The sequence below is a fragment of the Mus caroli genome, chromosome 4 (assembly GCF_900094665.2).
Source record: "Mus caroli chromosome 4, CAROLI_EIJ_v1.1, whole genome shotgun sequence".
In the NCBI taxonomy this organism is placed as follows: domain Eukaryota; kingdom Metazoa; phylum Chordata; class Mammalia; order Rodentia; family Muridae; genus Mus; species Mus caroli.
The window spans coordinates 24,823,978-24,850,077 of record NC_034573.1 but is presented as its reverse complement, the minus strand read 5'-3'; the positions used below and the strand labels follow the sequence as shown (position 1 = coordinate 24,850,077).

At 35.5% G+C, this 26,100-nt stretch overlaps 1 pseudogene; it reads left to right on the top strand.

Annotated features, from left to right (window-relative positions):
• Positions 1-25,438, top strand: part of LOC110292447 — a 32,522-nt pseudogene extending 7,084 nt beyond the window's left edge.
• Positions 25,439-26,100: the final 662 nt, after the last annotated feature.

Genomic DNA, 26,100 nt, shown 5'->3' with positions numbered 1-26,100 from the left:
CTGAAACCTCTACATACTCCGAGAGTCTAGATTGAAATCAATGAGAAAAGCCTGGTGCAGCTATAAACTATGGGTGAGTTCTGAGCATAGGTCAAAGAGCAAAGCTTCCTGGGACTCCATGGCTCTGGTCACCTCTGCTTGATGATCTATTCAGATTAATGATTGAGGCTTTCCTGTTATATCCAGAAGTCAATTTTACAACAGTCAGGTTCCCTCCCTCCTCCAAAATTTCTGGCCCTGATTTTCCTATTTTCTTTGAGTCTTAAGTGTAGAGTATGTGTTGAAAATATATAAATTAGACTTAGATTCCCCAAGTCCAGCTGTTCTCTGCAATTTTCCCAGAAATAACTTTTTTGTAAGGGTCTCTGTTTTCTCCAAAAGATTCTTCATTGATAAGGAATGTTTCCATTTACTTTCTCTTTCTATGATAAAGACACCAGGATCTTTTAAAAGCAACTTAGAGAGGATTTTATCTATTTGGCTGATATTTCCAGGTAACATCAAGGGAAGTCAGGACAGGAATTGAAGTAGAAGCCATGTGGAAAGACTGTTTGTTGTCATGCTCCCAGGGGTGGTGCTGCTGCCAGTAAACTTGGACTTCTCACTTAAAGCATTAATCAAGAAAATGCCATATGCACTAGCATACAGGCCAACATGACAGAGGGATTTTCTCAATTAAAGTGCCTATTCACATATAACTAATGACAAAAACTTAATAGGATAATGGGTGATAGCCACTTTTATATGCAGATAAAGGCATTTATAATCATTTAAGAATTACAATGACATATGCAATAGTGTCTGCTTTTGGTGGCTGATTATGGGATAGATCCCTGGGTGGAGTAGTCTCTGGATGGTCTATCCTTTCGTTTTAGCTGCAAACTTTGTCTCTGTAATTCCTTCCATGGGTATTTTATTCCCTATTCTAAGGAGGAATGAAGTATCCACACATTGGTCTTCTTTTCTCTTGATTTTCTTGTGTTTTGCAAATTGTATCTTGGGTATTCTAAGTTTCTGGGCTAATATCCACTTATCAGTGAGTGCATATCAAGTGACTTCTTTTGTTATTGGGTTACCTCCCTCAGGATGATTTCCTCCAGCTTTATCCATTTGCACAAGAATTTCATAAATTCATTGTTTTTAATTGTTGAGTAGTATTCCATTGTGTAAATGTACCACATTTTCTGTATCCATTCCTCTGTTGAGGGACACGCAGACACTATTGCATTTGCCAGCAAAATTTTGCCGAAAGGACCATGATATAGCTGTCTCTGGTGAGGCTATACCAGTGCCTGACAAATATAGAAGTGGATGCTCATAGTCATCTATTGGATGGAACACAGTTCCAATGGAGGAGCTAGAGAAAGTACCCAAGGAGCTGAAGTGGTCTGCAACCCTATAGGTGGAACAACAATATGAACTAACCTGTAACCCCAGAGCTCGTGTCTCTTGCTGTATATGTAGCAGAAGATGGCCTAGCTGGCCATCATTGGGTGCTATAGGGTGCTATAAAACAAAAACTTATTTCTTAAATTGGATTTGTTTGCTTGCTTTTGTTTTTTAACATTTGTAGTCACTTTCTTCTTCCCTCACAATTTTATACCTCACACACATAAGTAAAAGATGCTATAAGCATATTCATATTCACCAGATGACTGACATTTTCAGCTTGACTTTGGTTATCTCAGTATTTTTGTGTCCTGTAATAACACATCTGAAACTAAAATATTTACTAATAAAAGACATTGATTTTTTTCTTTTCCATTCCCAAACTAGAAAGAACAAAAGAAGGAAACAATAGATCTTATTCCTTGATGAAGGCATTTCAACCCTTCCATGATAATATTGTTCAGTAGGAAGGAATTGTGTCTCCAAGCCTGGGAAAGCTGGAAAGAGAAATCAGCTGAACACACTTAATTACTTCATTCATAGTAACATCAATCCCATTCATGAAAGAGACCACCTTACAGCTTAACAACCTCTTTAAAACTTTTGTGGATAAGGCTTTATTGCTAAATACACTGTACACTGTGGTCATAGGCATGGCTAAAGAAAGCTATTACTGGCCTGAAAGCTTTCTTCAATTCATAGAGCCAAAAGGTATCATGAAGACTGCCGGAGAAGAAAAGTTATTAACATCTTTACTCATCTTGGGCCCTGAAAGCTACAATAATGGCTTGCTTGGCAAGTTATACCAGTGGGTGCAATAGTGGCAGGAGACTTATGGGAATAACCAACAATTTTATTATTAGATTTAAATTCCACCTCACAGGAACGAATTCATACCTGATACTATATACTTGTCCAAGAACTATATTTATGGATAAGTCATAGGCCCAAGGGAAGAATTTTCTCCTGTTACTTTTCTAAATGAACATTACATCAAGTTTCCTTCTGATATTGCCATAGATCTCATTACCTCAGCAGATAAGTTTTCATTGCAGTAGGTGACTGATAACTTCAAGACTCACTACTACTCCAAGTGCAGAGAATTAAAAAAAAAACAACAACAACAAAACAACAACAACAACAACAAAAAAAACCAAAAAAAAAAACATTGTGCAATACTAAGGCACAAATAATACATTTATATCATCCAATGCCCATATGATTCAAGAAACAAAGCTGAGAATAGCCTGGATAGATGTCTAAGAGGACCTAGAAGAAATAGTGTCATTGGAATATGACAAGGGCATTGAACTCATGAATTTACAGCAGTTGTGGCTGCCTGTTGCTCAGGACCTATGCAAGATTAAGCCAACCAACATTTCAGCAAAAATAGAGGTTTCATGAAGTCCCCTGGGAAAGAAAAGCAACTTGTTTTTCAGGGCATGGCTCCAAGTAGCTTTCTCATACATACCAGTGGATGATCCTACATTCATGTATATGAGCAACTCTAAGTGGAACTGAGTGCTTATAAATAGAAGAAAATGAAGATATTTTTTAAAAAGCAGTTGCCAAAGAGATGTGTGTGATTTGATGGAAGCTGGATTATGGTTAAAATGCATTGGAAAAATATGTAGAATGATCATAGCAAAATATCAAAATAAAATCAAACAACAAGTTCTTGTCTTTATCTGAATATTAGCCACCATACACTTGGCTCAGCAATTATTTACCACTAAGTCTCAATTAGCTATATAGGTCATATATTCATTACTTATATAGGTCACATATTCTTAGTGGTTATCTAGTTAACAGTCAATGTTGCCCATATTTCAAACGGTTTTGCTTTAGTCAGTCAGAAATAACTTTTGTCCACTAGATAGAAGCGGGAAGTTATACTACATATGGAATGCCTCCTCTGATCTGGTTGCTGTGTCTCACGAAACATGCCATTTTTTCTTTTCACTGAACTCTTCCCCTGGCTGGTTCTCACAATGATATTAATGCCTCCTGGTGTCCATCTACAATCTCCACACCGTGATTCTCAAGATCTAGTGGAGTAATTGTCTGGCCCTGCACTTTTGGACACATCAAGTACAGGTCTATCACCTTCCTCTTGTAGCTTTTCTTGACACCACATGAAGAAACACAGAGATTGCTCTTGATCCCATAGAGATTGTTTGAAGTTTCTGAATAGGGGGCAGGGGAAACATCTCAATAACTAAGATAACCTGCTGCTCTTGTAGAGAATACAGAGTTTCATTCCTGGCACTCATCCAAGTGAGGCAGCTTACAACTCCCACACCAGAAGATCTGGTGCCCTCTTTTGGTCTCCATAAGGCACTTTCACTTCATTCATGTGCATATAACACTGGCATCCCCCTCCCATGTACATATAATTATTTAAAGAAAATAAAAGAGAAAGTAAATTTTCTATTGAAATAAATTTTATGATTGTCTGACCCAGCAAATAAATCTCTGGTATAGTCTTGAAGACCTACAGGCTGTAAATTAAAGGATTTCCTTAGATTACGGCTATGAATACCTACTCATAGCCTTGAATAATACAAATTTTCTTCAGAAATACTAATATATAGTTTCATATATAAATAAATTTTACTTTATAATTTTGAAACATTAAAAGACAAAAAGATAGAGACAAAAATATTTTTCCACAATCTAGCCCTTCAGGTCATGACAGTCTGTGTTATATAACTCAATCTATATTCAATGTTGAAAATCAGATTATATTTTCAAAATTTTTTCATAACTCAAATATAGGTTTGGTCGAATTCAATTATGTGGAAATGTCATAATTTATCTGATTTCTTTAAAAAGGAGAGATTTAGATTGCTTTGTGCTTTGAATTTGCAGAGCAAAATATTTATTTTAAATGCTAAAAGTTAATGTTTGCTTAGCTCTGTGGGAGAAAACAAACAAGGGAGTAGCTATCACAAATACTGTCTTTATGTGGGGTGAGAAGCCAAATAACTTGAAGAGGTTTCTGGTTAAAACATGGTGATATTTAGAGAGACTAGAAATGTAGGAAGTAAAATTAAAAGTTAACTTCCTATCTCTATTGCTTATATAATTAATATTTTATTAAGTAGTAACTATTATTATTTAAATCAACTTATCCTATATGCAATGAAAATGGTCAAATTTATCTAGCAATTATTATATGCATGTACACACACACACATAAATCCATGAACACATGCATTCCTTTTTGTCTCACATTAAATCCCAGTACATTTGTAAAAGGAGATTTTGTACTCTAGCTCTGTCCTTGTCAGCAGTACTTGCATTCACAAAGTGAAACTCTTAAAAGCAATGACTTCATTCAAAGGGCTCCTTCACAGTCTCTGACAAGCAGATTGCTACTGGGCTCTGACGGATGATTCTGGATGAAGGCCATTTCTTCCATCTACACACTGCCAGGGCCTGATTGTCTACAGCAAGTTCCAGACAGGAACAGTGCAACGTTCCAAGGCAGACAAAAGAAGATGGATTTGTAAATGGGAAAAAAATATGAATAATTTAAAACATCAGATATCTTTTTTTTCCCCTAAGAATGTATTCAACCTTTTTGGTGAACAAATAATTTAGGCTTGTTTGTGGATACAATCAATGCTGTGTGTTTCAAATCAGTTGATTCCCATGAGGCTATTAGACAGTATGGCATTTGATAAGTGAAGCAGACAAAACACATTGGGGAAAAAATTCTCAAGTAGATTGCTTTAGGTATTATTAGCATCATATTTAACTTTAACAGAATAACTGAAACACAAGGGATATCTTCATGGAAGTGGAAAAATGTTACTTAGAGCTTGTGCCTATGTGACAGACCTTCATGTGGAAAATATTATATCTCGCTTTATAGGATATTTCATGGATACAAACATTTAAGTGAAAACTTCTTGTAATTTGCTGTGGGTATGAGGAAGTATTGATGTGAAAGATAGTTTTATACCCAATATGGGCAACTGTAGATTATTAGAAAGTACAATATCATGTAGGCAGATGAGTCAAAAGTATGCTTCGTTATTTCTTGAATGAAACACACATGCACACACACACAAACACACACACACTCACAAAACCTAAGAGGTCATCACTCATAACAGAAGGACAAAATATCATTTGGAAAGAAAAGCCAAAACTTTAAGCCTACAATTTTTCCTGCTTACAAGATGTGCTGGCACAGGAACCTAGCATAATCATCTTCACGGAGGCTTTATCCAGCAACTGATGGAAACGGATGCAGAGATTCACAGCCTAACATTATGTAAAGTTTGAGAAATCCTGAAGAAGAGGGAGAAGAAGGTCTGAAGAAGCCAGAGCAGTCAAGGACACCACAAGAAATTCCACAGTATCAACTAACCTGGGCCCACAGGAGCTCAGAGAAACTGAAACACCAAAAAAAAAGGAGCATTTACCGGACTGACCTATAAGTTATAGTTATGTAGCTTGTTCTTCATTTTGGACTCTTAATAACAGGACAAGGGCTATCTCTGGCTTTGTTGGCTACCTGTATGATTGGTCTCCCCTAGTGGGATGCCTCATGTAACTTCAGTAGAAGAAGATGCACCTAGGCAAACTGCATCTGATATGTAAGAGCTGGTTGATATTCATGGGAAGCCTCCATGAATAGAAAGAGAAAAGGAGTGAATTGGGGAATGTAGTGGGGGAAAATGGGGAGGAGAGAAGAGATCCTGTGGTCTGGATGTAAAGTTACTTTCTTACTTACTTAATTAAAAAGAGTAATATTTCCACATTAAAAAAGAAAATTCAATATATTGTTTATATTTCCAATGAGTATGAACAGATTGAATTCAGCATGGAAGATATGAAAAGTGTGCCCAGACACTGAGAAGAGCCTATGGAAAGGCCCTGAGTTGACCATGGTTTTAAAGTAGGCTGAATGGACATGGTCCCTCATGTGAATTTTAAAGAATCAGGCAGCTGAGTGTAGGAAATTCTGTAAGTAGGAAGGGACATAGATGGCCTGGTTCAATTCATGCTTGCAAAGTCAGTTCAAGTATCTCCTGTTTCAGAAGTGCTTGCTGACAGGAGCCTGACATAGCTGTCTGCTAGAGCCTTACAAATACAGAGGCAAATGCACACAGCCAACCATTGGACTGAACATGGGTCCCCAATAGAGGAGTTAGAGAAAGGACTGAGGGAGCTGAAGGGTTTTGCAACCCCATAGGAAGAACAACAATATCAACCAACCAGACCCCCCAGAGCTCCCAGGGACTACACCATGAACCAAAGATTGATCATGTATGACCCATGGCTCCAGCTGCATATGTAGCAGTGGATGGCCGTGTTGGGCATCAATGGGAAGAGAGGCCCTTGGTCTTGTGAAGGCTCCATGGCCCAGTATAAGGTAAAACCAGGGCAGGAAGTGGGGAGTGGGTGGGCTGTTGGGAGAACATCCTCATAGAAGCAGGGTAAGAGGCGGAAGGATGGTATATAGAGTTTCCAGAGGGGAAACCTGCAAAGGGGATAACATTTGAAATGTAAATAAAGAAAATATCTAATACAAACTAAAGGAAAAGAAAATGAGCTCAAATGCTCATCAATTGGTGAAGATAAACAAATTATAAATTAAAAATCTTGCCATTGACAGGTTTAATTTTTATGTGAATATCATCTGAAATTTTTATAAAATACTTTAAAAATTATATTGATCAGTTAAAGCTTAACAGTGAACAGACTTTATACCCTTAGCCTAACAGTGTGCCAAAATGATTTACATTTGTTGAATTATGAATTAGTATATAGTATATTTCCTCAAAAATGCAATGAGATAAAATATGAGACTTATTTGATAAGTCTGTATTTTTCTGTCATTATGTAATTGTTTTATATCATCTGATTAATTTAGTTGAGAAAAGTGGACTGTATATGAAGTTACTAGGTAGTTGTTAAGATAGATGGTGCTGTGCATCATCAGAGGTTGACTACCAAAATAAATTTCTTTTTCCTCTGAATTTTATTTTATTTTTTTACAACACTCTTTATTTTCTTTTTTATTAAATATTTTCTTCATTCATATTTTAAATGCTATCCCCAAAGTCCCCTCTACCCTCCCCCCACCCTGCTCCCCTACCCGGCGTTCCCCTGTACTGGGGCACATAAAGTTTGCAAGACCTAGGGGCCTCTCTTCTCAATGATGGCCAACTAGGCCACCTTCTGCTACATATGCAGCTAGAGACACGAACTCTGAGGGTACTAGTTAATTCATATTTTTATTCCACCTATAGGGTTGCAGACCCCTTCAACTTCTTGGGTACTTTCTCTAGCTCGTCCATTGGGGGCCCTGTGTTTTATCCAATAGATGACTGTGAGCATCCACTTCTGTATTTGCCAGGCACTTTCATAGCTTCACCAGAGACAGCTATATCAGGGTCCTTTCAGCAAAATCTTGCTGGAACGTGCAATACTGTCTGGGTTTGGTGGCTGATTATGGGATGGATCCCCGGTGAAAAGGTATTTGCTGTGTTCTGTTCAGTTCCTTGCTGATGTGCTATCAGGAGGAGAGTTAGACTGCTCTGTTCATACTAGCTGTGTGCTCTCAAGAATCAAATAAACAAACAAACAACAGCACACACACACACAATGAAAAGAAAACAAAGCATTGATTTCAGTTTTTAGAAGTTTTCTGGGTTAAAACCTCCAGATTTTTTTTGACTGAATATCTATAACAAAGTAGAAGAAGAGAATAATTGGCTTATTGTTAAACCTTCTAGAAGCAAATGCTGTCTATAAAACTTATTCAAGGTCAGTATTTCACTTTTCCCCATTTGCATCTGTTCATATAGAAAAGATAAGAGATATGAAGAGTATTCAAAATAAGAAGAAGGGAAATAAATTCTAATGACAATGGGAATGGACTAATTTGTCTTTTTGGAACCCATTTTGGGATGCAGATGAACACAGAGATGAAAATGTCAAAGTCTTGTAGTTAACAAGCATAGGGATAGAACTTAGTTCCAAGACTCTTCATTAATATAAATTGGAATATTAGATTTTAGAATTGGGATACAAGATATAGAATCTTGGCCTGAAAATTAGAACTGCCTTGGAATTAATTATAATGTTATATTTGCTGATAGATAGATAGATGGATGGATTAAAAATATTTTAAAAAGTCATAGACTTTTGTAAAATTAATCTGTTCTCTGAAAATCTCTCAAAATTAAATTTCTATAAAAAGGTTAAGTAAAAACTTTAATAACAATTTTTCTACCCTTCCTCATATAAGATATTCATATAAAATTAACTATAATTAGAAAAATAGTTACGGGTCTATTTTGAAAGCATGAAAACACTTTTAAAAAGAAAAATATGTGTAATATTTAGTGATCATAGTTAAATGGTAATGAAAGCTATTTGGAAGAATAGGAGTGGCATAATTCTTTCTGTTCACAGGAGAGCTGTTCTTGTTACCTTGTGTTTATGGCACATAAGATACAATGAAATGCAGAATGCATTTGTATTGATGTTCAAATATTTTCTGCACATTTAGGTAATATTTATTTATGTTCTTTCATATAATTTTTGTCCTGCATTGTTTTTATTTATTCTCATCTCAATATGTTTTAATCAACATTCAGTTGACTTGTAAGATTTCTTGCTTTATGAATTACTAACCTATTCTGTTCTCCAATCTAGAAATGACTTCTTTCTGGGCCACCGTGATATTTCAGTGTGAATTCTTTTGTTGTGTCTGACGAGCCTACTTTTTGCAAATAATAATGACAATAATAGTTGATTCTATTATAAATTTCTAATTTAAATGAATTCGTGTAGATTTATATATAATATATTCTCTCCTCTCTCTCTCCTCTCTGTCTCTGTCTCTGTCTCTGCCTCTGTCTCTGTCTGTCTGTCTGTCTGTCTCTCTCTCTCTCCTCTCTCCTCTCACTGTCTCTGTCTCTGTCTCTCTCTCTGTGTCTTCTTCAACCCATTTTTATTCTGCAGCACCACTTCCTCTGAAACTCATTTTCTATCCCAGGCTCTCCATTGGCTTTATGTGTCCTCCTTTCTTAGTCCCTCTGAGAACCAGTGTTGGGATTGTAGGTAGTACCGTCTTGCTTGGCAGCAGTTGTCACTGTTGTGATGCAGCCCTAGATGATCCATTCTGTTCCCATCATAACAAAACTGACAGGAAATCTGTGCCCATAGTTATTTACATAATTATTTAATGATGTCTCTGTGAGTTTTACATATAGTATAAAAATCAGGAAAAGCCTAAGTCCTAAGTTATGCACACACTATATGATAAAAGTTTCCCCTAAGTGCCTTCTGTGATGGCTAAGGGCTTACATACTTCCTGCACTAGATGCAGCTTTCTGTATCTCCATGTTCTTGCAACATTCCATATTATCCATCAGCCTAAATTCTTACAATCTCCATTTATGTTTATATGTCATTTAACTTATTTTCTATACGTTAGTGAGTTTGAACCTGTGTATGTATGTTTATTTATATATTGTTATTTTAACTGTTTTTTATTTCATGCTATATTTTATGTTTTGTTGGTTTCCTATCATTTTTCTGGTTTTATGTATTTTAGACATTATAAATTGGTGAGTGGAGGTTGTTGCTATTTACCAAGGTTTACTTTTGTCTAAAGTATTAAAACCTTCATATTGTATAGTTAATACATGTATAAAAACTTACACATTGGTTTGCAAGTATATTTTGAAAGGTCTCTCCCATTTTTAGTTCATAGTTTTATTCCACTCAGATCTTCAATTGATCTACTGTCTACTTTGCCATATTGTTTTATGAAAAAGGAATATATTTTTACTTATATTTATAAAGTGTGTCAATATACCATCACATCAGGTAACATGCTACTTTTAGATCCTAAAGTGTTTAATACCAGGTTTAGGGAATGGAATTGAATATTATACTCCTATAGCCTTAAAGAATACTCATATTTCTCTCAGATACTACATTTATGACCCATCTTCTTTCCTGAAGTATATGCCTATATAAAAATTTATTTTAAAAAATGTGTGTCATCTCTAGCTAACACATTATGGAGTCTCAGCTTTTTTTAATTCATAGAATTTCTGAGTCCATTTTGTCTTTGGTTTTCATTATTCTATTTAACTTTTATAGTGGGTGGTCTTATATGTGTAATAGATTGTATTGTGCCTTCATTTTGTATGAGTGAAATTCTATTTTACCCAGTGATGAAACTGCAAACTGGGTGGAAGCCTAGCCATGCTACAGAGTAGAATTTTGACAGGGTAGAATTCAGCTGGGCCAAAACGAGAACAAAAAATGTCAGATAATAAAATTTTACATATTTACCTGTTAGTTCTGAACCAAATACTGTAGCCAGGGATTTGCTTGTAAGAGTTACAGAAAATAGCAGCAAGGTAAGAGACATCCAACCACCTACAGGCTTTGAAAGACAGGGCATCAAGGGAGAGAGGGGGTTGCCAACCCACAGTCAAAACTCTGAATCATAATTGTTCCTCTCTGAAAGAATTACAAGGATGGAAATGGAGAAGAGCCGGAGGAAAGGAAGGCCCAGCAAAAAGTCCAAAGTGGGATCCCGCTCAAGGGGATGTCCCAAGGCCTGACACTGTTACTGAGACTATGGAGTGCTCACAAAAAGAAACCTATCCTGACTGCCCTCTAAAAGACCCAACAAATAGCTGAAAAGATTCAGATGCAGATATTTGCACCCAACCAATGGACCCCTGTGGTTGAATTGGGGAAAGGCTGAGAATGCTGAGAGGGAGGGTGACCCTGTAGGAGGACCAGTAGTCTTAACTTACCTAGACCACTGAGATCTCTTAGACACTTGAGCACCAACCAGGAAGCATACACCGTCTAATATGAGGCCTCCAACACATATGTAGCAGAGGACTGCAGGGTCTGGGTACAGACAGAGAAGATGCACCTAACCCTCAAGAGACTGGAGGCCCTAGGGGGTTTAGAGGTGTAGTGGGGAGGGGGAGGGGTGAGAGTGTGGGGGTAGGAACATCCTTGTGGAGACAGGGGGTGGGGAGGAGGTATGATATGTTGAACAGTTAGAGTGTGTACTAGGAGGGGAATGGGGTCTAAAGTGTAAATAAATAAATAAATAAATAAATAAATAAATAAATAAATAAATGTTTTAAAAGGAAAGAAATGTAAGTCTATCACAACCCTTTCTGATGAGTTCTCAATCAATTAGACAGTTGTTCTACCTAGATATAATTGCTACTTCTGGCTTGCTACTAATCCTGACTATACTAGTGTGTCAATTTACATGGGGCAAGAAACAGAGGCAAACATTGTGAGAAGAAAGCAGAACTTTTAACCTCTACTAAAAAAGTCTTCCATACTTCCTAACATTCACACCAAATGCAATGTTCAAATACATATTAGTTTCTATTGTGATGTCTCTTTCATTTTAATTAAAATAGAACTATATATATCGATTACCCCTCCTTTCTCTTCCTCTAGTCCTTCCCAAACACCATCTTTTTATCCCCTGTAATATCTTCCCAATCATTAAAATTATCAATTGTTTTGTTTAAATAAATCACAATTTATAGAAACAACCTAATGATTTATTTCATATATGTTTGTATACATATATGCAAATATACACACACATATAGATGTGAAATATATTGTCTAAGTCAGGGCTTCTATTCCTGCATAAACAACATGACCAAGAAGCAAGTTGGGGAGGAAAGGGTTTATTCGGCTTACACTTCCATATTGCTGTTCATCACCAAAGGAAGTCAGGACTGGAACTCAAGCAGGTCAGAAAGCAGGAGCTGATGCAGAAGCCATGGAGGGATGTTCTTTACTGGCTTGCTTCTCCTGGCTTGCTCAGCCTGCTCTCTTATAGAACCCAAGACTACCAGCCCAGAAATGGTCCCACCCACAAGGGGACTTCCTCCTTGATCACTAATTGAGGAAATGCCTTACAGTTGTATCTCATGGAGGCATTTCCTCAACTGAAGCTCCTTTCTCTGTGATAACTCCAGCTGTGTCAANNTGACACAAAACTAGCCAGTACTTATCATAAATGTGTGTGTGTGTGTGTGTGTGTGTGTGTGTATCCCATATATATCTTATATATATGGTCTGTATATTTGTATTGCATAGCCAATAAGAAGACTCATTCTGAGAAAAGCTAATTCTCTCTGCTCCCAGCAGTCATTAATTCTTAAGCCTGCATGTCTTTATCTATGAGCGAGACTCCATAAAAATTTCCAACTCCTGCATTAGCATGTCTATTGATATTGCCATTGTTCTGGTATGGTTTATGTAAACATTTCCAGCAAAGACTTTTTCAGAGCAGTCTTCCTGGTAATCTGGCTCTTACAATATTTCAATCCAATCTTCCATGATGCACTGATGTACATGCATCATTGGGTCTGGGATCCTATGAGAGATTGATCTAGTCATTTTGTGTACTTTTAATTTTTTGTGATAGACTTCATTTGCTGGAAAGAGAGGCTTCTTTGATGAGGGGTGATAGGTCCGGGTACACTTACCTCTGGATATAATGATATAATTTCGAATATAGTAAACAGTTATTCTAGTCTAACAAATTAGCAAGAACAGATCTCTTTCTTAGGCCTGTTCCTTCATTAGTCTCAGGAAACAGTCAAACGTAACAGTGTTGAGCATTATTTTCCTCATGTTAAGTGTTCGTACTAATTAGACAGTTGTTGATTAAAACCAACATTTAAGAACCATGTACAGCACATTTCCAGACACCATGTCATGCTGGTCACTGTTGTGCATTATATTACAGCTCGATAGGACTGTACAATGCTTTCCTCGATTGGTGACTTGCATAGTATTTTCTGATGCCATAGAAGTTAGATCCAAGGGAAAAATTGCAGGTTAGATCTCAGTCTTGTGTACTAAGTGTGCAGTGTCCTTCACAATAAGTATTTCTTTTTAACTGAGAGGCAGCCTAGCCTACAGCTACATCTATGGTGTATATGGTTTGGGGAGTCAATTAGACTACCCTGACCAACCATTTTTAAAAAGATTCCTCATACCTGGCACTGGGGATTTTGATAGTTTATGGCTCTTGTGAGGCATATTGTCACATTTCAAACTTTATCACGAAGCAAGAGTGGCTCACCAAAAGGACTATAAGAACAATAACACCTCTGTTCCTATTGTATGTCATCTGTGATAGTCCCTTTATACCAATAAACTTATTCCCACCCTTTCTTCTCTGGATAGTTCAACTCACACTTGCTGGGATTAATGGATTGTGTGTACATTTTCATTTCATTGTATGTGTATTCAGTGCTCTGATCATCTTCCAACAAGAAGAGATTACATCAGTCTCATTCACTGGACAACAGGACCACAAACTGGAATCTTGTACCACTACTGTTTAGTAAAGAAAGGACAGAGAGCAAAGGTATGGCAAGCTTATACTTCATTTCACCATACATTCTTCCTTTATTACCTGCATTAAGCTACCAACTGAATGTTGTCTGCCTGAATATTAGTGATGGTGTAATTTAGAAATTATTAAAATTTAGAAAATATTAAACCAAAGGTTTTGATTTTAAAGATAGTCAGAAAAGAATAATTGAAAACAGTAAAGCATGGGTCATCAGCAACATGCTCATTTCTGTGAATAACCTCAACTGTTCACGGGGAAAAAAATTAATGTATTTAGACAAATAATATCCTACCATCATATAAAGTAAGATAATAATTAATTTTCAATTCCTTTTAAGAATTTTTTACAAGAGTGCTACTAAAGCAGAAAAATGTTAAAGGATTTCTTTCTATATTGTTTAATTAAAAATGTTACAATATATTTGTATTAATCTTATCAATAATTAACAAACCATTTCATGGTATGAATGGACTATTTCATCTTCTTGGCAGTACTAGTCCATTCCTAGTACTAGTCATTTTAAAATGTATGTCTAATTTTGCTGTTCTAATTTTATTTTTAAAGACAATTGTGACTCGGCAATTCGACTTTAGAAAAAATAAAATAAGCAACAGTGAAGTTTCCAACCTCAAGGTACCTAGAATGGGGAGAGGATGTTAGAAAGGACTGGGATGTGCCTGCAGCAGCTATGTGAGAGACAGGCACAAGCAGAGTGGACAAAGGAAATCAAACTGATAAATATCCTGACTTTGGGCTTGAATGAGTAATTAAATATTCAATCTGGGCTCACACCTACTAGAACAAATTTCCATGAAGTTACAATGAAGTTTTTACTTACATGAAAAAAAATTTAATCCAAAATTTTATTTTCTCTATACTACTCATCACAAATGAACTTCAAAGAAATGTGTAGGCAGGTTTTTTCACTAACTCTTAGGAGCACAGCAATAATCCTATTCCAAAATTTCATAGGTAAGTGCTTGAACATTGATGTACAGATACTATTTATTCATTTTTATAGAGATCACAGCTAAACTTAAAGGTCTTCATAGAAGCAAATTTCAATATGGTATTATGATATAAAACAGAATTTACTTTTCTTCAATAAGTTTAAATTTTTCACCCTTTTGAAACATTAAGGTAACATGATATAACATGATACTTTTGTTGAAATATGAAACAATAATTATTATTTTGCTAACAAGTTTCAGAAGCAAAGTAAGTAAGTCTTGAATAAAAGAATTTGGGTCTTTGAAATTATTTAAAAATAATATTTTTAAAAAATTTTCTGCCTATCAATGTCACACTTAGAGTTACTAACACTGGTCATGCTATCAGTAATTCTGTGTCTATTACAAAAGTCCCTTGCATTCCAAGTGGCAGAGTATTTTTGTTTCATTGTTGATATTTAAAATATTTTCTTTATTAAATCATTTTTTAATTTCAAATTAAGTTGAATAAAAAGTTTCCTGTACTCTACAATTCATGCTCATATTCATGATATCTTATCCATAGAATGCATTTATGTTTGTATTAATTTAGAGAACTGTTTTGAAATACAAAAAACATTTGGGCTATTTTTAATATAAAGTATCTGGAAATTTATGTTTTGTATGTTTTAAAGTATGACTGTACTTTAAGAACTTGGGATATCAGTTCTAATATTAAATAAAACATCTCTCTGGCTCTTGTAGTGTACTCTCAAGAAAATAAATTGTTTCCAGTAAGAAGAAACTAAGTCTAATTCATCACCTCCTCTGAGTGTTCACTCAGCTATTTATTGATGAAAACAGAAGTAATTAAATGCAACAGGCTTGTTTCTGGACTGTGTCTGTGCATGGAATCTAAAACAACCAGGTAAAGCCTTTTGTTTTGAGAAATAACTATTTTTATTAGATATTTTCTTCATTTACATTTCAAATGCTATCCCCCAACCCCCCTATATCCCCTGCCCTGCTCCCCATCCCACCCACTCCTGCTTCCTGGTCCTGGAATTCTCCTGTACTGAGGCATGTCTTTGTAAGACCAAGACATGAGGAAACTTACTTGTGACCAACTGAAAATTACTTTCAAACACCTTTCATAGACCAAATATTCAAATATGCAAGTGAAAACAAAATATATTCACATGCTTTCAGGGGAATAAAAGCAATAATAATAAAAAGCAAATAACTTAACAGTGTAATATAATTTTATGTAGTTTTTTATTATAAAAGCAGTAAGGCAGATCTTGAAGGTCCTGATAATACAAGTATCAGAACCAAATAATGCTATCTACCTTATGAGATCCTGTCACTGTTTTTGTTGTAAACTATTTTTTAAAGAAACATAAGAAATTGCCAAAGACCATTTGCTTTTAAATCTGTAATCACATTATGTTGATAGCTGTTGGTATAATGTTTTTTCCCTTTTATTTTAGGACTTAGTAAATTATTCTTTAAGTAAATAGGTGACTCTTTCTACCATACCTTAAAATGTTTACTCTGAGCATAAAACCATAGACTACTGGAATTTTACTAATTCTTATGTTATGAAATAACATACCTCATTTTTTTCTACTAGCTCATCATTTATTATTTCTATATTTTAATATTGTTGTTATTGTTGTTGTTAAAACATTACATTTAAATTAATGTAACACATTATCTTTGTTGATAAAGATAAGATTGTTAAGCTTTATTTTAAATTTATAAAAAACATTAATCTACACTATTTTTATCGTTTAGACTTGAAATAATTCCATGCTTATAAAAAAAGTTGTAAAATTAGGCAATGTTTGTATTACTACATCTGATTTTCCAAATAATAAATTATGTACAAAACACAAAATTATTATAAAATTCACAAGAAAACTGAAAATTAGCTGCTTAAAATCTACGAATTAAATAAAATATTAGTTTAAAATTTTGTCACTATTATTCAAACTTTCGGGACTCTATCCAGGATCCTGCATTGGTTGAGGTTTTATTTCTTAGGTCCAACGACTTTTTGTCTATCTTACCTCTAAAGCAATGTCAATATTTTGATGTCATTTGGTAAATTCATCTCCATTTGAGATGCTTGATGTCACATGACTGATCTGAGTTACAGATCTTTCACAGAATCATTACATGGAGAAGTCTGTGTCCTCCTTAGTGTCTCATTTTACGTGGTTCTTGGTATCTTGAAATACACATTTCATCAGTACACTAACCTCTATAGCTTTATTAAAAGTATATATGCTGGCTTTCTTTACAGTAAAATTACTGCATTTCTTTTGTTATTAGTAAAAACATTGAGATACATACCCTGAAAAATCCTTGTCAAATTTATACAATCTGTTTTTTCAATGATTAGTAGGTTTTCTGTGATAATTATTAGTATATAGTTACTATATATTTACTATTTGTTTTAGTGATTTTTTTTACTTTTCTTTATTCATCTGAATGTAATAATTACCACTCTACTAAATTACACTTCATTCTTTTATTCTGTATTCCTTGTTTTACTCTTATGTCTTTCACTGCAGTTTCAGAGATATTTGTTGTATTCTTGAGGCTGTAATGTAATATAGTCTTTATTTACTTGCTTGCTTGAACAGTTCTGTTTGAGGAATGTGTATTTAATTGTAATGGCTTATGCCATCCTTCAGCATGTATTCATTCTAGAACACATGCAGAACTTCTTACGTGGTAGATATTCCAAGCTAGTATACAATATTCTCTGACCCAGAAATTGTGTGTTAAAGAACAACTTCTAGAAATCACAATTCTGCATGAGCTGTTCTCTTTTATGTCAGCATAATTTTGCTTATTGGTTCTCTGAAAAGATAGAGTTAGGAAATATAAATATGTAAAGTAAATGCAAACACATGTACTTCTGCACCTATCAGGAGCTCATAGAGAAGCCATACAGCATTATTTTGAATATATGTTAGTCTTTCTTCTTTATTATTTTATCAAAACCAGAAAATACAACATGTATTATGTACAATGTAACCAAGTCCTTTTTAAATCTATACGTTTGTTTGATTTCATGTTACTATACACAAAGTAGAATGCCAAGAAATGGGAGTTTGTAGGTAGGGCAGTGGGGGAGGGAGGGTCTGGGGGATGTTTGGGATAGCATTTGAAATGTAAATGAAGAAAATACCTAATTAAAATAAATTATAAAAAATTTTAAAAAAACACTAAGACACAAAGAAAAAAAAAAAGAGTGAGTTGTTCAAAACCTGGTTAGATATCACAGGAAAGCAGCTCAGTCACAGAATGCATAAAGTCCTTAAGTACTTTGGCTCTATTCTTCCATAGGGAGATTCTAATCTTCCATACAATAAAGAATAGATCTATCAATATGCTCTAAACTATGTTTAAAATGTTAGCATACTTTCTCAATGTTCAATAAAATGAAATAAATATACAGTGAAATACTAAGATTAACAGTCTATGTACTATGTATCTTTATGTGTTTAAATACTTTTATTTATGCCATTTTACATTAAATATAAAATGTGAGATAGAAGTCACTTGGAAAGCTTAACGTTGTTGCTAACATTTTAAGAACATCTGGAATTCCTCACATTTTCATAATATTAAAAGTAAAGAATGAAATAATATTAAAAGTAATTCACAGCTTTGGTGGAGCATAAAGCCAAATTGAAAGAAACATTTCGGTTATGATTATTTTGAATTTCAGCAACAAGTATTGGAATATTTTATATAATACTTTTTTCTTGATATTGATGGATCATTAATATGTTTTCCTCAAAGTATGTTTGAAATTCACTAGGTTTTACAATGGCAGGATAATTACTTGGAAAATAAGAAGCAGGTTGCAAAGATACTAATAAATCTTTAGAAAAACTATTTATGATCTCAACACATGAATCTAATCATATGGTTAGTGTTGATCCCAAAAGGAAATGTCCATTTCTGTCATAGTCTTAGTGTTAATGTTGAACACACAAAACCTAGTTACACTCTCAATATTTAATTGAAAGTCAAAGTATGTCTTCCATCTGCATGAAGAAAATAAATAGATTTAGGAACATGCATGCTTACATCTGGTCTTCAAATACTAGCAGAGGACTTTCTTAACAAACATAAAGTATGTAATTCTTTAATAAGAACTTAATGTGGTTTATTTATTAATTTATTTTTTTAATTTTTATTGCTCCTTATAGTTTAAGACAGAAGACTTTGTTATATGTTATTTTTTTCCCCAAATTTTGACTGAACATCACTGAATTTTGGAATGGAAAGTATACCTTAATTATCATCTTGTTTGCTACTTCGTCTTATTTTTGGTAGTACAGACTTATTTTTTTCTTTAATGGTAAGCATTTTAAAATGTTTTCAAGTCTATGTATGTGCACCATGTGTTGCCTGGTGCTTGCAGAGCTGAGAAGGGCATTGTATCCCCTGAGCCTTGTGTTATGGACTATTGTGAGCCACATGTGGCTGATGAGGAATGAATACAGGTCCTCGGCAACAGCAGCAAGTGTTCTTTACCTGGGAGCTATTACTCCAGCCCTTTTCAAGCCTTTTTAATTCAGCCTTTAGGATTCTATGCAAATATCATATAACTTTTGGTAATGTTGCAATGAGTTTGTCAAAATTGTCAAGGATAAAAAAAAATGTTGCTTCCCCCATTCAGACTTTGTTTACTTATTATAGTGAAATCATATTCACACTCATTGAAAGGAATTATTTAAACCCTTGCAGTTTTGGAAGATTATATACAAACTTTTTACTCCAGGTGTTATTGTGATTTTCAGTACTGTCTATATGTTGTCATTAATGCCATGACTCCTGAGCCTCACTCCTATCATTCTGACATAACAAGACATGTTAGAGGCTCTGGGACTTTCAAATTTCCCACAACAGATTCAAAGATTTATTCAAGTTTGATAAACTTTGTCAATTAAATTGTGTTCAAATTTAGTTCCTTTGCCTTGCTTCTCCTTGAATGTTACTCTTCCTTAAGTCATCAGAATTACCCTATATTTCCTTCTCTATGCTTTTAACAAGTGTTTAACAACCAAAGATTCCAATGAGAAAAAAATGTATGGTTCATCATTCAGCTATGATAAGACTTTTAAATCCAAAGCTAGAAAATGCTTTGTGTCACCTAAAAGTAAAATATATATTTCAAGACCTCAATAATTTACCCTCAACAAATTGCTAAGAAATTTTCTATAGATGGCAGATACACTGAATAAAACCTTTCTGTGAGTCCATGATGTATTTACTATTTAAAACAAATTTTTATGTGATAAGGAAAATGTAACATATTATAGATGCTTATTTGCATGGAAAATATACTTTAAATAAGAGGAAAAGAGCCAAATTTTAAGAATTGATATTTGACTCCATCTTTGGGCAGTTACACAAAGATTTCTCTTTAATTAGATATTTTCTTTATTTACATTTCAAATTTGATCCCCTTTCCTCTTTTCCCCTTTGAAAACCTCCCTATCCCATCCCCACTGCCCCTGATCACTAAACTACCTACTCAAAATTCCCTGTCCTGACATTCTCCTACACTAGGGCATTGAGCCTTCACAAGACCAAGGACCTCTCCTCTCATTGAAGTCACACAAGGTCATCCTCTGCTCTACACGTTGCTAGAGTGTTGAGTCCCTCCATGTGTACTCTTTGGTTGGGGATTTAATCCCTAGGAGCTCTGGGGGTTCCTACTGTTGTTCCACCTATGGGGTTGCAGACCTCTTCAGCTCCTTGGGTTCTTTCTATAGCTCCTCTATTGGGGACCCTGTGCTCAGTCGACTGAATGGCTATGATCATCTACTTCTGTACTTGTCAGGCACTGGCAGAGCCTCTCAGGAGACAGCTATATCAGGCTCCTGAAAGCAAGCACTTGTTGGCATCCACAATAGTGTCTGGGTTTGGAATCCCCAGGTGGAACAGTCACTGGATGGCCTTTCCTTCAGTTTCTGATCCAAAGTTTGTCTCTCTAACTCCTACCGTGGGTATTTTGATCTCCCTTCTAAGAAGGACCAAAGTATCCATGCTGTGCTTTTCCTTCTTCTTGAGCTTCATGTGGTCTATAAATTGAATATTGAGGACTCTGAACTTCTGGGATAATGTCCACGTGTCAGTGAGTTCATACTATGTGTGTTCTATTATGACTGGGTTACCTCATTCAAGGTGATGTTTTCTAGTTCCATCCATCTGTCAAAGAACTTCAAAACAATCCTGAGATTCCACCTCACACAAGTCAGAATGGCTAAGATCAAATCCTCAGGTAACAGTAGATGCTGGCACAGATGTGGAGAAAGAGAAACATTTCTCCATTGTTAGTGGGATTGCAAGCTGGTCAAACCACTCTGGAAATGGTGGTTTCTCATAAAATTGGACATACTTGAGGACCCAGATATCCCACTACTGTGCATATACTTAGAAGATGTTACAACATTTAATAAGGGCACTTGCTCCACTATGTCCATAGAAGCCTTAATTATAATAGTCAGAAGGTGGGAAGAACCCAGATGCCCTTCAACAGAGGAATGGATACAGAAAATGTAGTACATTTACAGGATGGAGTTCTAATCTGCTAATAAAAATGATGGATTCATGAAGTTCTTACACAAATGTTTTACCTATTTATGCCAACATACAAGGAAAAACTATGTATTTCTCTATTATAAAACTAGATTCTTATTAATACTGACTTAGTAGTGGTAGATTTATTAATTAAATCACAATGTCACTCACTGGGAACTTTTGGTTAGGATAGGACACACACAGAGATATCATTCATTGTTCCCTGAAATCATTTGATGTCCAAAGTGTCCTAATATAAAACATCATCAAGTAAAGATGTGATGTATTGACTAATGCCGAAAGCAATCTAGAGATTCAGTGCACTTCCCATCAAAACTCCAACTCATTTCTTCACTGAGATCGAAAGGGCAATTTGCAAACTCATCTGGAAAAATAAAAAACCTAGGATAGCAAAAACTATTCTCAACAATAAAAGAACCTCTGGTGGAATCACCTTGTCTGACATTAAGCTGTACTACAGAGCAATTGTGATAAAAACTGCATGGTACTGGTACAGTGACAGACAGGTAGATAATGGAAGAGAATTGAAGATCCAGAAATGAATCCACACACATATGGTCACTTAATCTTTGACAAGGGAGCTAAAACCATCGAGTAGAAAAAAGACAGCATTTTCAACAAATGGTGCTGGCACAACTGACGGTGATCATGTAGAAGAATACAAATTGATCCATTCTTATCTCCTTGTATAAAGAAGTCTAAGTGGATCAAGGACCTCCACATAAGACCAGAGACACTGAAATTAGTAGAGGAGAAAGTGGGGAAAAGCCTCGAAGATATGGGCACAGGGGAAAAATTCCTAAACAGAACAGCAATAGCTTGTGTTGTAAGATTGAGAATCAACAAATGGGACCTCATAAAATTGCAAAGCTCTGTAAGGAAAAAGACACAGTTAATAAGACAAAAAGGCCACCAACAGATTGGGAAAGAATTTTTACCAATCCTAAATCTGATAGGGACTAATATTCAATATATTCAAAGATGATCCACTATGTTCATAGCAGCCTTATTTATAATAGCCAGAAGCTAGAAAGAACCCAGACGTCCCTCAAGAAGAATGGATACAGAAAATGTGGTACATTTACACAATGGAGTACTACTCAGCTATTAATAACAATGGATTTATGAAATTCTTCGACAAATGGATATATCTGGAGGATATCATCCTTAGTGAGGTAACCCAACCACAAAAGAAGTCATTAGATATGCATTCACTGATAAGTGGATATTAGCCCAGAAACATAGAATACCCAAGATACAATTTGCAAAGCACAAGAAAATCAAGAAGAGAGAAGACCAATGGGTGGATACTTCATTCCTCCTTAGAATAGGGAACAAAATACCCATGAAAGGAGTTACAGAGACAAAGTTTGGAGCTAAGATGTAAGAATGGACTATCCAGAGACTACCCCACCCAGGGATCCATTCCATAATCAGCCACCAAAGCCAGATACTATTGCATATGCCAGAAAGATTTTGCTGAAGGGAACCTGGTATAGCTGTCTCATATGAGGCTATGCCATGCCTGGCAAATACAGAAATGGATACTCACAGACATCTATAAGATGGAACACAGTGCCCCCAATAGAGAAGCTAGAGAAAGCAGACTTAAAGGGTTCTACAACCTTATAGGTGAAACAACAATATGAACTAACCAGTACCCCCAGAGCTCGCATCTCTAGCTGCATATGTAGCAGAAGATGGCCTAGTCGGCCATCACTGGGAAAAGAGACCCCTTGGGATTGCAAACTTTATATGCCCCAGAACAGGGGAATGCCAGGGTCAAGAAATGGGAGTGGGTGGGGCGGGGAGCAGGATGGGGGGAGGGTATAGGGAACTTTCAGGATAGCATTTGAAATGTATATAAAGAAAATATCTAATAAAAATAAATTAATTAAAAAAAAGAATGCTTGTTGCATTTGCAGAGACCTCGAGCTTGGTTCTTGTCACATCATCCAACTTACAACTGCCTGCAATCCTATCTCCAGGGAATATGACCCCTCTCTGGACTCTGGCAAAGCCTTCGCTTATACATGGATTTACTACCCACACACTGCCACACAAACAGGAATGCAACTCACACACACACACAATCATACACAATTAAAGTAGTAAACAAAATAAAACAAATAATGCATTGGGTTTATTTCCAGAAAAAAAAAAAAAAAAACTCGATTTAAAGTTGGTCAGAGGTATGAACTAGTTCACATGTGAGAGACACCCTGCCCCTTTCTAGAGATTTTACCTAGCAGTCCTGAGAAATTGTAGGGGCCACTGCTATTAATATGAACACTATTCTCTTCGGTCTGAGAGGCAAGCATAGTTTGAATAAATTATATGATTGTAAGAAGGTAATATTGAAAAGAAAGTGCTCAGATTTAGTGCATTGGTCATTAAATGTAGTTGTTTTGAAAGTAAGAATGAAATATACATAGCCAATGTATATAATACACATTTTAAATTGTATATTTAATTTATATTACTTTTATCGTATCTAAGATTCTGATATGTTTGTTAAATTTCTTCTTTTTTGGACTAATGATTTTAAGAATACTTATGATTTGAGAAGAGCTATTTATTTCCAATTAATATTAGAATTTATCCTTAGTTTTCAGGCTAACAAATACTGGATTCCATCTCATGATGTTTTATTCAGAAAGGAAATGTGTATGGTATAAAATAAGAAAATTTTATCTGTAATAGAATCATAATAGAAATTAGAATGCATAATATATCTAAGCATAATAATGGCATATAAGGAAACCTTACTATTACCAAGAGACTGCCTAGATTTCAAAGTGAAGTGACCAACTGTAACTTAACTCTATTCACTGTGTGATCCTCTCTTTTATGGTCCTGTAGGTCAAATGCAGAGCTTTGTGATGCTAGTCACCTATGACCTTGGATATATCGTCATCTGTGTATTACCTTTAATTTCTTCACAAGATATTCAGAATATATCAGACATTAATTTTACAAAACCCATTCTAAAAAGACATTGTAGACATTATGTATGCATTTGATAACTAGTCTTATGTTGGGAACTCTAAAGTATTATTAGAACTAATAAAGATTATTATTGCAGTTGCCATAAATCTTCTATAAGTTGTCTCAGGAAAAGAGTAACCCAGGGCATGTTATTATCTTATTCCTGTCTGCTCTTTGATGCTGCTGAGGAAGCATCACTGAAGACTCTCATCACCCTGCTGTCTGAGATATTAGACTTTTTGAGCAATGGGGAACACTAACTGACTGTGTGGTAAGAGGTCCAAACACCAAGAGATCCAGAGGCTTTGGGTTTGTCCATACACCACTTTGGAGGAAGTGGATGCTTCCATGAATCAAGATTACACAAGGTGGATGGATGAGTTGTGGAACCTAAGAGGGCTGGGTCAAGAGAAGATTCTCAGAGATCAGGTGCCCACTTAACTTTGAAAAAGATCTTTGTTGGTGGTATTAAAAAAAGACACTGAAGAACATCACCTACCAGATTATTTTGAGCAGTATGGGAAAATAAGTGATAGGAATCATAACTGACAGAGACAGTGAAAAAAAGAGGGACTTTGCTTTTGTTACCTTTGATGGCCATGATTCTGTGGATAAGATTGTTATTCAGAAGTACCAAACTGTGAATGACCAAAACTGTGAAGTAAGAAAGGTTCTGTCTAAGCAAGAGATGTCTAGTGCTTCATCCAGCCAGAGAGGTCTCAGTGGTTCCGGAAACTTTGGTGTGGTCATGGAGGCAGTTTTGATGGCAATGACAATTTTGGTCGAGGAGGGAACCTCAGTGGTCATGGTGGCTTTGGTGGCAGGCATGGTGATGGTGGATATGGTGGAAGTGGGGATGGCTATAATGGATTTGTCAACGACAGAAACAATTTTGGAGGTGGGTGGAAGTGACAATGATTTTGACAATTACAACAGTCAGTCTTCAAATTTTGGACTGATAAAGGAAAGAAACTTTGGAGGCAGGAGCTCTGGCCTTTATGGTGGCAGAGGCCAGTACTTTGCTAAACCGTGAAGCCAAGGTGGCTAAGGAGGTTCCAGCAACAGTAGTAGCCATGGCAGCGACAAGAGGTTCTAATTACAGCCAGAAAACAAAGCTTAGCTGGAGGGGAGAGCTAGAAAAGTGATGAAGAAGCTACAGATTACAACAGGTTTTTGAATTTAGCCAAGCACAGTGGTGGCAGAGCCTAGCTGCTACAAAGAAGACATGTTTTAGACAATACTCATGTGTGGGGGCAAAAGCTCCAGGACTGTATTTGTTACTAATTGTATAACAGGTGATTTTGGTTTCTGTTCTGTGGAAAGAGTAAAACATCCCAACAAAAGATTTTACTGTAGACCTTTTTTCACCCATGCTGTGGATTGCTAAATGTAATAGTCTGATCATGATGCAAAACAAATGTATCTTTAAAAGAAAGAAAGAAAGAAAGAAAGAAAGAAAGAAAGAAAGAAAGAAAGAAAGAAAGAAAGAAAGAAGGAAGGAAGGAAGGAAGGAAGGAAGGAAGGAAGGAAGGAAGGAAGGAAGGAAGGAAGGAAGAAAAGAGAAACCCAAAGAAACAAAAACAGTCTCTTTACAGTAAGCATAAAACAAACAAAAAGTAATGATAATACGACTAATATAAATAAAATTTTAATATGGTAAAAAGAGAAGCAACCCTAATATGGGGTCTCCTGGGAAAGGTAATTCTGAAATGATGTTAGAGCTAAGAAACAAAGAAGAAGCTTCGGGAATGAAAGCAG